Source organism: Elephas maximus, chromosome 9 (assembly GCF_024166365.1).
Source record: "Elephas maximus indicus isolate mEleMax1 chromosome 9, mEleMax1 primary haplotype, whole genome shotgun sequence".
In the NCBI taxonomy this organism is placed as follows: Eukaryota; Metazoa; Chordata; class Mammalia; order Proboscidea; family Elephantidae; genus Elephas; species Elephas maximus.
This window is the reverse complement of record NC_064827.1, coordinates 64,424,992-64,442,805: the sequence shown is the minus strand read 5'-3', so window position 1 is coordinate 64,442,805 and position 17,814 is coordinate 64,424,992. Positions and strand designations below refer to the sequence as shown.

Below are 17,814 nucleotides of genomic sequence, written 5' to 3'. Positions count from 1 at the left end.
GTCCTTGGCCATGCCCCCCTCACAAAGCCAAGATGTGGTATAAGATCCAGCATAGGTTTTCAGAGAAAGCTCCTTTGACAAGCACCCTTTTCTAGAAGTACATAAAAAAAAAAAAGCTAATCAGCTTTTATGTTATCCAGAACATACTTCTATGATAGCTGTAAACTTAATGATTACTAATATACTTCTCTGTCAGCTCCACTGGCCTGTTTGCTACCTGTTTCAGTTATCCGGTGCTGCTATAACAGAAATACCACAAGTGGGTGGCTTTAACAAACAGAAATTTATTTTCTCACAGTTGAGGAGGCAAGGAGTCTGAATTCAGGGTGCTGGCTCTTGGGAAAGGCTTTCTCTATCTGTCAGCTCTGGAGGAAGGTCCTTGTCTCTTCGGAGCTTCTGCTCCCTGGCAATCTTCGTGTGGCTTGGCATCTTTCTTCCCCATCTCTGCTTCCATAAACTACTCCTTTTATATTTTGTAAGAGATTGACTCAAGACACACTTTGCCACTAATTCTGTCTTATTGACAAAGACAGCTCATTCCCAAATAGGATTATAACCACAGGCATAAAACCAAAAGCCAAACCCAGTGCTGTCGAGTCGATTCCAACTCACAGCGACCCTACAGGACAGAGTAGAACTGCCCCACAGAGTTTCCAAGGAGCCCCTGGCGGATTCGAACTACCAACCATTTGGTTAGCAGCCATAGCACTTAACCACTATGCCACCAGTGTTTCCAACCACAGGCATAGAGGTTAGGATTTACAACATATATTTTGGGGGGACACAATTCAATCCGTAACAGTACCTTGAGGGCCAGTCTGGTCTTTTGGGCTTATTTTCCCTGTGATTGGCTAAGCCTCTTGCAGTAGGCACTAATCAATGATTGTGGAATATGAAGGGAGTGGCCTTCATAAGAATATGAATATGAAGAAGCCATATTTATCACCCAGTTTGCAAGTGCACTCTACACATTTAAGCACATACGTATAGACACACACACGTACACACACTACATTTATTGCCTGATTTTTGTTTTCTTAATTATACAAGAAATATTATCTCATTCTAGAAATTAGAAAAATGCAGAAAAGCACAAAGATACGTTCAATGAGCACCTGCAATACTGTCACCCAGAGAGAACCTCTGGCATGGTTCCTTCTTTCCTGAGTTCCATTTCGCTATTCCTCTTTCTGTCTGTATTGTCCTTTCCTCATTCTATGCCAATGTTTTTCCTTCTGCTCTTCTCCTACTGTCTTCTCTCATTGCTCACATTACTGTGTTTAATTTTCTGATTTTTGCTGTCTGCAAAACTCACCTTTCCTGGTCTCTAACAATCTCCAAAGGATTCTACACTCACCCTCTTCCTGATCTACCTGTTATTTCTCCATAATCTCTTCTGAGATGCTGGGAACCCCAACTGCAGTGACTAGATTTTAGACTATTTTTATGTCTGAAATGCAATTCCCAAACCCAGCTTTGTCTTCCCCTAGGCCTTTACTCCAACTACCCTTTATTCTCTACTTTTCAAATGTCATTATATTACCCCAACCCTTCTGCAGCCACCAGCTCCGCTCTAGGTGCGATCTAAATCCTTATACACAACAGCAGCAAAAATTCACAAAACTGGAGCATCCACACTCATCATCTTCCTGTCATATGGACGTGCCATATAGATACATTAATAAAGAAATGTCAGTATGCTTTCAAATACGTGTCCTATTTGTCTTATGCACTCTGAAAGTCCTACCACATGGGTAGAATGGGTTTTGCTGTCCCTATTTTGTAGGTATGGAAACTGTATCACAGAAGAAATAAAAACAGCATCCACTTAGATCTCAGGCCAGGCATTCCCACATATTTCATCATATTTCACCCTTAAAACACAAATAATTTAGCTCCATTGTAAAGATTAGGAAACCGAGGTCCCTCAAAGTGAAATACCCTGCTTGGGGTCATAGAAAGCAGTAGAGATGGGATTGCCGCCTAGGTCCAAAACAATGAACCCTGTAACTGAACCAAAAGTTTGTGTTAACTTGGTCCAGGTCATGAAAAAAGTCAGAAGCTGAAGGGAGTAGAACCAAAATCCCAACTCCCAGTCTAACTCTTTCTTCAAGGAAACATTCTTATAGCTGCATTTAATCAGCACCCAGGAAGCAATAAGCACTGTGCGCAGAGGGCAAAGGTAGGACCTAAAATGGAGGAAGCCTTTAAATTCATTTGGTTATACTCAAGAATGCTCAGAGATAATTGCAGAAACATATCGCTTATATGTTATATGTAAATATAGTTTATATGTCACATAACATGTATTATATACTATTTTAATGTTTATACCCTAGCCCAGGAGATAACTCGGTAGACTTTGGAAAGCCAGGAAACACAGAAGTATTCAATACCGACTGAGAGACGCAGCCTCCTGCTACTGCAGTATGCTTTGGCTAAAACATAGAATTAAAAACTTGTAATACAAAATACAACCAACACTAGAATCAGCCAAAATGATTCAAAAGTTCAAATGAGCTGTTTTATGACATGACTGTTTATGGACTTTCTTGCTGTCTGGGAGGGTCATGTAAGCAGAGAATCCTAGAATGCCAGAGCCAGAGGGACCATACAGAAGATCTACCATTTTTTTATGCAAATAATGCACGCTTGCTGTATTCGTTTGCCCGTCACACCCTCCCCCAGCCCAGGTTATTTTTGTAAGTGCACTATGCTAATTTTTTTTTCTGTTACAGCAATATGTAAAACAAAATTGGCATAGTGGCCAATTTTTCCTCAGATGAGGAAACTGAGGCCCACAGCAATGATAATAACTGTGCAGATGATCTCATTCATATTGAAAATCATTGGAAACTCCTTTATTAGTTAATAAAACTCAAGGTCTCCTAACTAGCTCCACAGTGCAAAAGAAATATATTTTCCATATTCAAATATAGAGGTGATTTCTGAAACACAAACATTGTTACAATGTAATAGGGCGTAAAACACCATTTTAAAATCACTTTACAATATTCCTGGACAGTAATATGTAATGGAAAGAACTTTGGAGTCAAGTGTGTAAACTCAACACTTCCCAGGTATATTAACTTAGTGAAGTAACAGTAGTTCTTTGAACCTCAGTTTCCTCATCTATCAAAACAGGGCACATTCACGCCTATCTCACATGAGAGTTGTGAGAATGTAATGAAATAAGGTTCATAAAGTATCTTGTGCAGCAAAATACTTAATAAAGGAGGACTCAGTGGTAGCTACAGGCTCTCTTTTTCCTCTGGAGTCCCTGGGTGGCACAAATATTAAGCACTGGACTATTAACCGAAAGGCTGATACTTCGAACCCACCCGGAGACACCTAGGAAGTAAGGCCTGGTAAACTGCTTCTGAAAGGTCACATGATTGAAAACCGTAAGGAGTACAGTTCTACCCTGCACACATGGGGTCGCCATGAGTCGGCGTTGACTAACAACAGTATCACAAAACTATGTGCCACAACAAGCCCAGAGGTAATGCCAGCATGGGTGCCCAGTCCTTGCTTCTTCCCCACTCCCTCAAATGTTCTGTGTCCTGCGGATCTTCAATGCACGCTAACCAGCAACTGAACAGATGACTCAGACCTTGGAACCCATCCACAGCAGGCTGGAGAAAAGGGAGCAGTTTAAGTCTCCACAATTAAGTTGTTACTCCCCCCCCCCCCCTTTAAAGGCTTATAATGGGCACCTTTCAGCACTGAGAGGAAAACACTCAGAGGCCCTTCCCCCAAGATCCACCTTAGAAGACAGCACCACACACAGGACAGGGACAAAGTCCAAAAGTCACTCCCCCATAGGGTACCGGGGCTCACTGGGACAATGGCTCTACAGGCAGCTGGGCACGGCTGACTTCCACATAGGAGAAGCTGGACACATTAGCGCTCCCAGCACTGTCCCCACCTGCTGAGAACTAATCCTGGGTTATCTCTCTGCTGGCGCGGAGAAACCCGAAACCCTCTGGGCTTTTGAAGGGCTTTATCTCCTCTTTCCAGGAACTGGCTCAATCCCCTTGCTTTCTCCGAGGTACCACTGAGCAGCTGCTGCCCAGAGCCTGGCCAGCCCCTGGTGGTGTTTCCAGCCTCCTGAGTAGCGAAGCCAGAGGGGCTAAACTGCCCCCCTCGCTACCGGGGCTTCAGTCTCACAATCAGAAAACCCGTTTTGGGAGCAAAGCAAAAATCACACTTCACTAACAAGTACTCTGTGTCGGGGGCAAGTGGTGGCGTAAACCGGGCATTTCTACTTTGGCCATAAATTGTATGCAGATGGGTCCCTTTCTTGGCAGAGAGCAAGGAGCGAGTGGGTGTTTCATGAGCTAACCCTGCTCCGCTGGGAGGGCTGTTCCTTTAATTCACCAACCGAAAAAGTGGGAAAGGATATCTGGAGGCGAGGCGTCCCATTACAGAGGAAGGAGCTCGCTATATAAGCCAGCCAAAGCTGGCTGCTCTGGCCACAGCCTGCCAACTGTCACAGGCTTCTCCGGCGCAGACATACACTCGCCTGCCTCTCGGCACAAAGACAGCGCTGTGCTTGTGGCCAGCCCGCTGCTCCTGACTTCCAGGTACTTTAACCCATGGAGCTGGTTCCCTCAAGGATCTAGGCTTTCCCCCTGGGAAAGGTAAGTCTGCTTCACCCCATCCCCAATGATCATTATGATACACTGTTGGTGTTCCTGGTACCAAATGCGCTGTAGCGTTGTAATTGTAAAACTGTTGCTTTATCTTCGCTGCTGGCAAAATGGAATTTATGTAGGATACACCTTGTTTGACTGTTTTCTTCTTGCCCCATCCAGTCTTGTACACATATATATATATATTTAGCTCTATAAATAGTTACACTTGGAAGGAACTTTTTGTAAAGTTTTTATCTCTGTGATTCTCCCTGCCTGGCTCATTCACCTGTGAATAGTTTTTGTTTGGGGTTTAGGTGAGCAGCGTTTGAAAGTGGAGTTTGCTCATGGCTTGACTCGGGTAGGGCAGAGGGGAGATTGACAGAGGAATATAGAGAGAATAACAAAAGTTTATATCTATACAGCCCATACTTACAGTTTACAAAGACTTTTGTATTCATCCTCACAATACCGACCCTGTGGGTCAGACCTGGAAGGGGACAAGGTTTGGGGGTCGATAGGAAGAAGGTGACTCCTAGGGTCAGATAAACAAGTATGAATGACAAGATGGTTGCGGTGGGCACCAGCTTCAGTTCTTCCTGTGGGTACCTCCTGGTTTACACGGCCCGGTGCGCTTGTGTGTCTGTAGTTCTTAGGGACAGCAGTATGCTGTTTCTCTCTCAAACTTCCTCCCCTCCTTACTCTCAGAGCAGAAAGCCCTGAGGACTAAGCTACCTTAGGGGTAGGGAGCTTTACAGGAACTGGTAGGCTGTAGAAAGAAAGTGCAAGTTCTCCTCTCCCTTCAGGGTTGTCCCAGGATTGAGAGCTCAGTTCTGAAGCCTGAGGAAGCCTAGATTCAAATCCTGCTTGCCCTTGTCTCTCTCTCTCTCTCTCACACACACACACACACACACACACACACAGAGTACCCTGAGAAAAATGCAGCACCTCTCTGAACCTCGGTTCCCACTTCTCCAAAATGGGACAATAACTTGTAACATTGTTATGAGGAGAGATGAGGTAGAAAGAGATTGGCAGAGGGAGCGCTCAATGACTGGGAATTTAGATGGTCACGGTCAGTGCTGAAACTTGCCATCACCCTGTAGGTTGTAAGGGGCACATCGCCAATGTTAAATTGTTTCCTGGGAGTGTCTCACTTCCCCAACCCCACCTTTTCATCTCTCATGGTCTGGGGATGTCTCACTAGGCTGGCAGGTCAGAGATTTGGCTCTTTGACAAGCAGGAGATCATGTTGGCACAGGTCTGGAGAAAAGGTAACCGCCCAGGGCTGGCTATAAATGTCAGGTCCTGATTCCATAGCGTCAGGAGGTTTTGAGTTTGGGCATTTGCAGATTCTAAAGCTGTCAGCTAAAGTGTGATGCTGCCAGGGACTTTGGAAACGCTTTCTGTCCGGAGAGAGAGTGGGACTGGGAGGCCCACTTGAAGGAGAATGAATGCCTCTTTCTCAAGTTTTTGTGAACTTTTCCCCCTCTTTTATGGAGCTTTACTGTATGTGCTTTAGACATAAAAACTGCTGCCCACCCCAACCAGTTTCCCACCTTGTCCTGAGATTCCGCAAGCCCAGTTCAGGACTGGCGAGAGGTTTATTCAGAGCAAATAAAGGAGTGGAAAGTTGCTGGCATCATGAGCATCCAGACTTTGCAGTAGGTGCATGTTAGGGGGCCCTGGTCCTGTTCACTTCAGGGAGGGGACGGCCTTTGGGGCAAGAAAAGGGAGCATGATATGAATATTCTCAGGTTTGCCAGAACTGTGAATTGGATAAGAATTGAAAGCAGGTGTGTTGCCAAACTATTGTCATTTTAAAGTTTTTGTTTTTGGTTTTTTACCCCTCTCTGCTTTGGTTAATAAACCTAGCTTCTCTGTCTCATCTCCCACTAATAGTCCTCCACCTGGTTTGGAAGTTGCTAAGCTTCCAGCCTCGGACTTTGTCATCCATACAAAGCGAACAACAATCTATAATTCATAGGTTCTTTTTTTTGTGTGTGTGACATAGCAAGGGCTCAATAGATGGAGGTTTTCACTGATTTTCCTCCTTATCAATTTATAGCACTTGCCCAAGATTAGGAAACCCTGGTGGCATAGTGGTTAAGTGCTATGGCTGCTAACCAAAAGGTCAGCAGTTTGAATCCACCAGGCACCCCTTGGAAACTCTATGGGGCAGTTCTATTCTGTCTATAGGGTTGCTATGAGGTGGAATTGACTCTATGGCAATAGGTTTGGTTTTTGTTTTGTTTTGTTTTTTGCCCAAGATTAACCTTCTAAAATAATGGTTTCAAGCTTGTTTGTAGCAGAAGAAATATTCACTGAACAAAAGTTAGGGCAAAACCATCATCTACAAAACGGGTATAGCTGGGGCTGCTTTGGTTAAAGTGGAGCAGGTCGGGCCAAAACTCACCCCATTGTCGTCATCTCTTGGGACATTTCCCAGAAACCTGATGGACACAAATCACGGTTTAAAATCACAAAGCAGGGCAATGAGTGTTCAGATTGCAATTCTACACCTTGACAAGAATTTTTGCCCCTCGAAGTCATTTTTTTTTTTTTTTAGGTCCCCACCTTCAAAGGGAGTAAGGGTAATTTCCCAACTAATACAGTAGACATGAATCTGTGTGGAAAATTTAAAGCACTTAACAAAGTATGAATGTTCCTTCAAATAAACAAAATTTTAATTATAACAGTAGTCAAAATGTATGGAGAATTTACTCTCTATACCATAGGCCTTTGCGTGCGTCTCACTAAGTGTCAACAACATGTGAGAAATGGGTTACACCTATTCCTCAAAAAGATGGCTTGAAGATCAGAGATTTGAGAAACTTGTCCAACGTCATAGAACTCGGGGCAATGGAATCAGTTTCTAGACCCAAATCCCCATAATCACCAGGTCAGAAACACATTCTGCCGTGTCCTTCTGAATGCTTCGGCTTCTTGCATGCCATTTGAAGGAAAACACCTCCTTTCTTACTAAATCTGTCCTTCCAGCCAGACTGTGGCCACCCATAAATACAGCAGTAGCGTGATCATATAACTGGAATGGAATTTGGAAAAAGAATTCAAGCTGACAGAATGAAAAACATATCCCTTAATCCTACCCTTTCTAATGCTTACAGTGAACTAAGAACACCTATTCTCCCCTCCCCTTGGATTTCTGTAAATACACAGCCATTTGTCTTACAGGGAAAATATTTACTTGGCCTAGTACCCAAGCCCCTCCATACTGAAGCCACTTCAGTTTGAAAAGTAGAAAGTAAATAACTAAATAACAAACACTTAGCTTGCTCTAAATACATAATTCCTTTGTGACTACAAAACACCCCCAGCCACAGTTATCGTTACTATTGAGAGCACTTCTCACATATGACAGGAGGCCTTTGGTTTCTTTGCCTATGGTTTCACATCAATTCTCACTATAATTATAGCTCCATTTTATTGATAGTGAAACTGAGGCCCAAAAGGTTAAGTGACTTATCCAAGTTTTTTCCATGAGTGAGGTGCAGAGTTGGCTTTGAACCCAAACTTTCTGACTAAAACCCTCCTGCTCATTCTTGCCAACTGACCTCATGTAAAACCTCATGGTTGCGGTGGGGAGGCTGGCCAAGATGGCGGAGAAGCCCCTGACTGGCATTGATGTCTATTGATTTTACAGACTAGCCCTGCAGGTATCATTTTCCATCATGTTCAGAAAAGGTCAGCTCATGATGGTGCAAGTCTCTGCCTAGAAGCAGAGAAGTTCCAATTTCAGCCCCAGGAGATGGAAGTATGAGACTAGAGGTAGCAGTCAGGTCATTACTGATGATTTTTATCCCAGAAAAGCAAGCACACACTTTGGTGTGTTCCAAAGGTTACTCATGGAAGCTCTGATTGGGAAAGCAGGGCTGGACCTGTACCCTCTCTGAGAGCAAGCTGAGCCAAGGAACTGAGCGTCTGGCTTTAAAAGGGCTGATTGGAAGATAAAGTGCAATCAGCCTGCTCCAGCCTCAGGGCAGGGAATCCTAGGACAAATGGGAAATGGTTGCTGGCTCCCAGCCAAAAGTTCAGCCAAAGCTTCAGAGATGAGAATATGGTTCAATTACCTCTCACTTTGAGAAGATCACCCGGAATCCCCTTGAACCTAATCCCAAGCCAGTTTGAACACCTTCAACTTGTGGGAAATATTAGATGAAAAAGCTGCCTTCCAAGAAGGAAAACCCCCCTCAAAGGGTGGTGAAGCTAACCTCCCACAAACTCTGGGGCATAATTCTATCCAGTGCAAAAGACACTGATGGCCTTACCTACCATAAAGGGGCCAGATGGTCCTTGTGGCTTCTTTGTAGAGGAGAAATGTCTACCAAATCTACTTGATCATAACCCTGGTGATCAGACTTTTATTCAGTTGTGCCCTTGAGCTAAGCAATATTTTTTTCTGTTTCCTTTTCTCTGTCTCACATTCCCAGCCTCTCTTTAACTTTGCAACAACCTAGCATCCAATACTATCATTGTTCCATTTGACTCTCAATAATGGTATTAAAGAAAAATGCCCAGGTTCAAAGTAGAGCACAAATGGAAAACCCCTTCCACGTGTATTTCTGGTCCTCTTATTAGTGTAAATAAATAATAAAAAAAATTCTTTTCATACCAAGCTTTCTCAGATACTTCAAAGTTTCTAAAGTTCATAGAAAATTATGCAGCCACGGTAATTCCAATGGCTTTGGTTGGCCTTTTAGCCCTACCTAAACACCCTAGGCCAAGAGCTAGAGAGAGTTCATGGGCACTCCAAGTAGAGCCTTGCTTCCTCTTACCCTAGAGGAGATGAGTTGACTGCTGATAGCTTTTGTATGAATATGTCCAAAAAGTTCTTTTAGGAGGGACCTAGGGAATAATGGGAATCCTGGTGGCATAGTGGTTAAGAGCTATATGGCTGCTAACCAAAAGACTGACAGTTTGAATCCACCAGGTGCTTCTTGGAAACGCTATGGGGCAGTTCAGCTCTGTCCTATAGGGTTGCTGTGAGTTGGAATCTATGGCAACGGGGTAGGGGAAAATAGCTAACATTTACAGAGCACTCTACAGGCATTGTGCCATTTAATTGTTGACCATTTAAGTATAATTAGCTCCACTTCACATATGGTGAGCCTGGGCCTGAAAAAGTTTAAGTAGCTTATCCAACACCACACAGACAGTGACTGATGGAGGCAGAACTCAAATCCAACTCCAAGTCCCAAGAAAGTGGTCATAGCCATTAGAGTAAACAAGTCATGCTCAGCACCATAATTATTCTGTTCGTCTCTGAGAAGAGACAGACAGACAGCAAAGCTAAGAAATAGCCAACAGATTATCTTTTGAACCTTGATTTTCTTTTCAGCAAAGCAGCCATTTTTGCTATCTCCAACTTGCTCTTTCAGGTTGCACCTTCCAGCAGAAACTGTAGTTATATAATTAGTATATGATTACAAACCACATGAGGGCAACACATTATCCCCACCACCCACATCCTTCCTAACAGCCTGAGAGCTGAAGCAGAGACACTAAATAAGCAAGTGCTGCCTGAGTGATGACTTGCTTGCCCTGCAGGCTGGGTTAAATCCCCCTCCTCTGGGCCCCCACAGGGCTCTATGCCTCCCCTACTGCGCCATGATTGCCTTCCCAGCCCCAGCAGGCTGCATGCCAAGAGCATCAGTGAGGACAGGAGCTACGTCTACCAAACCCTCCTTTCCCCAAAGCCTAGCAACCTGCTGGAGGTATCAGTAAGTTATTGTGGAAGAAACTCTCCCCTGTCCCGAAGGAAACAGATCAATAACACAATACTACTTTGCTTTTGAACGATGTTATATGATTTATGAAGCATTTTCACATTCAGGATACATTTTTAACAAAGTAGGGTACACATAAATTTATAAATATATAACATTACAAAATAACTTTTCTGTGCATCACCCTCAGATTCTCCCAGGACCTGTATATTATTTTTCAGCTTCAGTTTCCCCATATGTGAAGTGGGGCCAATTATACTTAAATGACCAATGATTAAATAGCATAATACCTGTAGAGTGCTCGGTAAATGTTAGCTGTTATGATTATCACCTAGGTCCCTTCTAAAACTGAGTTCTGGAAAGGTTAAGTTACTTGCACAAGGTAGAAAGTGGGTGGCTAAATCCCCAGACTGCTTCTTCCACTGCGTCACACATCACTCAAGTATTATTCCCTTGTTCCAGATGAGGAAAGAGGCTAGAGGCAGCAGGCTACTTTCTTGAGGAGATTTTACATTTTAAAGGGCAGTGAAGTAGAGAGGGCAATGTTCCACACAATGAGTCAATTCCTAACTGTAGACTGTAGGCAAGGGGATATTTTAGAGGAATGTGTGTTCAAATCTCATCAACCAAGGGATGTGTTCAGAGATAAAACCATATCTGGTAGGTATTAAAAAAAAAAAAAAAAGGTAACAGGTACTGAATATTGAGTATAAGTTACTTTATATTTGTTCAAAGTGCTAAGCTTATAGATGCAACACAGGAAGGCCCTGGATAATAACATGTAACTTCACCTGCAGTAGTGACACTCCACAGCCAGAACAAAGAGCGCCCAGAGCTCCACTGGACCTCCCTCCTTTCCCACCGGCCAGAGAGCTTTGGGAAAACTGCATCCAATGTAGGCACTGAAACACAAAATAATAACAATTTTTAAAAAGGCAAAGGCACAAGTAAATCCAGGGAAGGAAGCCATGACTTTCCACCCAGAGAAGAGAGAGTCCGGGGGAGGCAAATTCCTAAAAAGTTTTAGTGCAGTCAAGGGAGCCCATCTTCTGGGGAGTTCTGGAAGCCAGAAACAGACTCAGCATGGATCAAATGCATCTTTAAAACTGCTCTTAAGGGAAGTTGCCAGTTCTCTGAAGACTTACTCCCTGGGTTCCTGAGATGGTTAAAGAGAGGTACCTCGATACAGAGATGTCACAGAAGAGTGCTCTAACTTGTAGATTGGTTACTTAAAGAAAAATCTCCCTAAAACCCATAGAATGTTGGGACTAAATGTCTCAGAGGTAGCCTCTAAGCTAGGGGCTTGCAGACTGGATTTGAAAATGCTCCTCAGAGGTGATTTGCGTGCTGTCATGGAAAGATGGTTCTTCTTCCCAGTCTGTCTTAGTTTGGAAGCTCAGCTGAAACCTGTCCTCCATGGGTGACCCTGCTGGTATCTGAATACCAGTGGCATAGCTTCCAGCATCACAGCAACACGCAAGCCCCCACAGTACGACAAACTGACAGACACATGGTATTTTCAATCGCATCATATGCATGTGAAAGCTGGACAATGAATAAGGAAGACCAAAGAAGAATTCAGGCCTTTGAATTGTGGTGTTGGCAAAGAATATTGAATATACCATGGACTGCCAAAAGAACGAACAAATCTGTCTTAGAAGTACAACCAGAATGCTCCTTAGAAGCAAGGATGGCGAGACTGCGTCTTACATACTTTGGACATGTTGTCAGGAGGGATCAGTCCCTGGAGAAGGGCATCATGCTTGGCAGAGTACAGAGTCAGCGGAGAAGAGGAAGACCTTCAACGAGGTGGATTGACACAGTGGCTGCAACAATGAGCTCAAGCATAACAACGACTGTAAGGATGATGCAGGACCAGGCAGTGTTTCATTCTGTTGTGCATGGGGTAGCTGTGAGTCGGAACCCACTCGACGGCACTAACAACAACAACATGGGGAGATGGGAAGGCTAAGCAGGGGCTCCACTCAAATTTATTTCTACTAAAGCCCCTCCACTTTTATCTTTTATATACAGTGGCTTCCTCATGAAATTTCATTTGATGAAAGGTATCTGAAAAAAAAAAGTTTTTGTAAATTGCTGACCTAGTTTAACTCCCCTCGTTTTAAAGATGATGTAACTGAGACAGAGAGAAGGGAAGGATCCTGCTAAGATCTCATGCCAGTTGGCAATAGGGTCAGGGCTAAATCCTAGGTCTTCTGACTCTTGCCCTTGGAAGCCAGGGACAATATAAAATGCTTCAGAACTAATATATTCTTTTAGAAAAGAAAAATGAACATAGTCTTATTCTCTGAACAGCCTTGACGCACATGGATGAAGCAAGAAGTCCTCTGTATTAGTAATCTATGCTATATACAAATTATCACAAAATTAATGACTTAAAACAACACATATTTATTATCTTGTAGTTTCTGTGGGTCAGAAATTTGGGCATAGCTGAGCAGAGTTTTCTCCATCATGGTCTCTCAAGAGGCTGCAATCACAGTGTTGGCCTGCGGTGGGGTCTCATCTGAAGACTGGACTTGGGAATATTTGCTTCCAAGCCCATTTACATGGCTATTGGCTGGATTCAGTTCCTTGAGGTTTATTGGACTAAGGACCTCAGTTCTTTGATGGCTGTTTGCCAGAGGCCACCTTAGTTCCTTGCCAGGTGGGCCTCTCCATTGTAGCTGCTTGCCAGTAAAGGAGATCACCTGCAAGCAAGACAGACATCACAGTCTTGTTCAGCCTAATCATAGAAGTGGCATCCAGTCACCTTTGCCATGTTCCATTGGTTAGAAGCCAGCCACCAAATCAGCCCGTACTCAAGAAAAGAGGGTTACACGAGGGTATGTATCCCAGGAGGTGGTATCATTGGGGACCATCTTAGAGTCTGTCTGCCAGCCCTCCAATATCCCTTATTCTTGACAAATTCTTATCAATGACAAGTTCACCCAACCCAGCTGCGTTTCTGGTTAATGAGCAATTAATAATTATGGCAGCCATTGGGTGGGCAGTGTTGTTTAAGCTTCTCATCCATTTTATCTGTTTTGCAACAGATATCATAGTTCATTGGGGAGACACAATTCCTCTTAAATATCACTTCAGGTAAGGATCTTTCAAGTCAAGGACCTCAGATGTATTTTATTCAAAGATAAGACATTCAAAGTGATCAAAACTGAAACTCGGCATTGCCCTTCTCCTTAATCTATTCCTCTCTTAGCAGATGTAATGAAGACTAAAGGAGTAATTCCAGACTCCTTTTCCCTTACCACCCTATACATCGAATCTTATAGCCTCTACTGCCTTGATAAGTAAATCAGTTCACTGCCTCCCACCCCACTCATCATCACCTAGCTCAGGCCTTGGTATCTCACGGATGGATCAGCGCAACAGCTTCTCTATCAGTTCCAATCTCATCAGCCTCCCCCTTCAATCCTTCCAAACAGTTCTCTTTTGCCTACAAGAAAAATTCAAACCCCCAGCCTGGTGTTCAAGGTTTTCCATGATCTAGCTCCTGCTCTCCAAACAGACTCTGTACTTCAGGTGTAAGTTATGCTCTCCACACCAATGATTTCATGCTTTTTCTACTTTTAGATATACCATTTCCTTTTGCCTACATCCCCCTTCCCTGTGCTTTTCACCTACTCACATTCTGCTTTCAACATCCAGTTCAGGCACCACTTCCTCCAGGTAGATAAGATGCCCCTTTGCTGTCATTCTATCCCACACCATCTTTTTCTCTATTGTCATCCTTATCATTCAGGAAGAAAAATTGTATCTGGTTTATCAGGACCCAAAGCCAAGCACAACCAGAATGAAATTGATCTTCAACGACTAACAAGAATCCTTTTTGGGTTCCCAGATTTGGACTGACTTACCATCTTTTGTTCAGGAAACCCTGAGCTTGAAGTTGCTTTCATGCGTTACCCTCTAGGTTCACAACTGTGCAGAGTGATGTCATAACATGTGGCAGGCAGGAGCCAGCTCAGCTCTGGGATGGGAAACCATCTCAGGACACGGACTTCAAGGAATGCCCTTGCTTTCTGAGGTGGCCCCAGGATCAAAGCATGCATGGCTTGGGATTTTGAAAAACCAGTACCAAGGACAGAGGAGGTCTGTTTAGGGATTTGAGACTGAGTCACCAGAGACAGCTGAAAATCTGGAGCTCATAACAAGGGATCAGTCCATACCTAGTGGGAGGAAGGAAAGGGCTTGAGGAAGGGACGGAGACAAAGGGCTTTTCTATCTCAGGGCAGGGAGGAATTTCTAGCCCAGAGGAAAGATTGAATAATGGTTAAGAGCATGGCTTTGGCATCAGAGTTCTGGGTTCAGGAAATATTTACTCTCTATATGATCTTGGAGGAGCCCTGGTAGTGCAGTGGTTAAACCACTCAGCTGCTAACCAAAAGGTTGATGGTTTGAACCCACCAGTCGATCCATGGGAGAAAGATGTGGCAGTCTGCTTCTGTAAATATTACAGCTTTGGAAACCCTATGGGGGAGTTCCACCCTGTCCTATAGGGTTGCTCTGAGTCAGAATCAGCTTGGCAGCAATGGATTCTGGTTTGGTTTATATGATCTTGGCCAAGTTACTTAACTTCTCTAACTTTCATTTTCCTCATCTCTATAAGGGCAAAATAATGATAGCAACTACTTCATAAGGTTGTAGGCATGATTAAATGACACAGTGCAGATACAGTGCTTGGCACAGAAACTGGAACTCAATGTCACCGTTTTATTGTCTTTATTGTTGTTAGCTGTTGCTGAAATGGTTCTTGGTAATAAGACCCCGCTAGACAAGCAATTCCCCCAAACTTTATCATGTGGAACATCGTTCTCATGAGATCCACCTAAAAAGGGGTCCATGGTCAAATAGTATGGAGATCACTTGACACTGTGTTCTATTCTTGGAAATTCAGACCTCATACATCCATTAAACACATAGTTCCAAGGGTGGAGACACAACAGCAAACAAGACAAGCAAGGTTCTTTCACTAAAGGAACTTACGTTTTAGTGGGAGAAGGTAAACAATAAAAAGCAATCAAATAAAGTTATAATTTAATTTCAGGTAGTAACAGTAACTAAGAAGAGATACAAAGCAGGATAAGGGAATGGAAAATGACTGGTGGCGGGAGCAGTGCCCTTTTAGATTGAGTAGGACATGGAAATGATGTTTGAGCAGAAATCTGAATGAAATGATGGGCTGAGTTCTGTGCATAGTAGAAAGAGTTTGGATTTTATTCTCAATGTGATTAGAAACCAATGGAAGCTTTGGGGCAGAAGAATGCATAATCTGAGAAATCCTGTAGCAACCCTTGTGTTGACCGTTGTTGACCCCAGTATCCCCAAGTTTATTTGAACACAAGTACCCTTCTCCACCTGACACCTACCTAACAACATCTTAGAATACAGTCTGGGAAATTCTGCCCTGGATCACAAGGCTTTGTAGATTTTAAAGGAACTGTGAATTTTTCTTTCACTCACCTAAATCTACAGTAAACAGCTAAACAGACCTCATGGGCCAAAACAGGCATGCCCAGAGCAGGAAGGTCTAGCTCTAGAGTTGGAGATAAGCAGCGTGTCTAATTAGCAACCTTTTTTGGCTAAGATCATCAATGAGCACAGCCAGGCCTCATCAGACCCTGAAACCCCATCTTGAGCCATAGGACATTTGCCGACATCTGCCCAGAAGCTAATAAGCTTTTGCCAACAGCACACCTTGGCTTAAGCTTTCTCCAAAGGGGAAATGTGTAAAACTTGAGATTCAGCCAGAGGCTCTGGGGGACAGAGGTCAAAATATTTCAGTGCTTACACGTGGACAGCCACCAGAGAGCTGCTGAAGATCTAGGAAAAGGAACATGAAGGTAACTACTTAGGCACTGCTCTTTACTGAGTGCCGCCCATTTACGTTTTCACCTAATATGAACTGAAGGAAGTTGCTTTAAGGAGTCAGCCCAGTGTAGTTGTTGAGAGCATACACATTAGAGACACAAACCAGAGTCCAAAAGCTGACTCTGCTTATTAACCAAGTCACTGAGCCTCTCTAAGTCTCAATTTAATTCCTAAATAGGTGTAATAATACCTGCCTCACCAGGTTGTCATAACAAATGACAGGATAAATGATAACATGTATAAAAAAGCATCTAGCATAAGGCTTGGCACAAACAGGTATAGAGTAGGTGCTCAACAAAATGTTAATTACCTTCTCATCCAATTCAACCTGTGTTTGGTTTTATAATACTAAAAAAAAAAATAGCTGCCATTTATTGAGCAACTACTATATTTCAGCAAGAGTCAGCAAATGAGGGCCTGTAGGCTACCAGCCTGTTTTTGTAAATAAAGTTTTATTGAAACACAGCCATGTTCATTCATTTATGTATTGTCCAGGCTACTTTCACTACAGTGGTAAAGTTGAGTAGCTGTGACAGTAATTGGCCCACAAAGCCTAGAATATTTACTGGCTGGTCTTTAAAGAAAAACATTTGCTGAGCCCTGCCAGTCAGTGTGCTAAGTTTATATACATAATTTCTAATCTTCACCACAACCTAGCAAGGTGGATGGTATTATATACATATAAAGATTGAAGCAGAAATAAAGGTTCATCTAGGTTCAATAACTGGTGATTTTCACCACCCCAAATAATGCCAAATGCTATACCTGAAGGAAGCTTAGAAGAATGATTTTTAAAAAGTTGTTCAATTGTGTGATTCATTCTCTGCTTGCCCCCGCCTACCTCTGGCTTTATTTCTCTCTGCCTAATTTCTTGATTTTGATTTTTCTGACATATACTGATTTAAACGATTCTGCCTAGAAGGGATTTCCCTCTCTTTCCTTACTTATTTGTTCATGTAAGTCCATGTTTCCAGAAATAAGGATTGTAATCTCTAGCTCCTCTGAAATGCTCTCATACCTTGACTAATTTCTTGGAACCCATACTCTTTTTAGATAATACATAGCGTGAGACCCAATTTTCCAGAAGGAATATTTTTCAGGCCCCCTCTCTGCTACGTCTCACTTTGTCTTCCTCTCACTCACTCATCTTCTCTCCAGCCCAGCCTGGAGGAGTGGAGGCTGTTCTCTGGGAGCTTTGAAGGCTTCCCTGAGATACAATAGTATTTTGGCACATTTTGCTTTACGTTCTGCCATGTGTTCAAAACTGGAAATAAAATAGTCACGTGCAGCCTAATTCCCCAACACCACCCTACCAAGTTGTCCCTTTTCAGGAATTCATCAACTATATGTCAAAGATGGTAGATCCCCCTTTGACTTTTTATTACAGAAATATTAATTCTTTAAACTGAACAATGAACCTTGCTGCAAAAGAGAACTTGATGTAGCAGAAAGAGCATTTGGAAATAGAAGACAAGGTTCTTAATTCTCATTCATTTTACTACTAACTGGTCAATTTTTTTGAGCTTATCATGGCTTCAATT

General features: G+C 43.1%; 1 protein-coding gene across 7 annotated transcripts in view; it reads left to right on the top strand.

The window, feature by feature from the left end:
- Positions 1–4,453: 4,453 nt before the first annotated feature.
- Positions 4,454–17,814, top strand: part of TNC (tenascin C) — a 99,411-nt gene continuing 86,050 nt past the window's right edge. For 5 of the 7 annotated variants that reach the window (XM_049895124.1, XM_049895125.1, XM_049895122.1 and 2 more), the window contains exon 1: positions 4,454–4,643. The gene's annotated coding sequence lies outside the window, so the exon portion shown is untranslated. The remainder of the gene's footprint in view (positions 4,644–17,814) is intronic. The other 2 variants (XM_049895126.1, XM_049895127.1) reach the window with 2 other exon arrangements.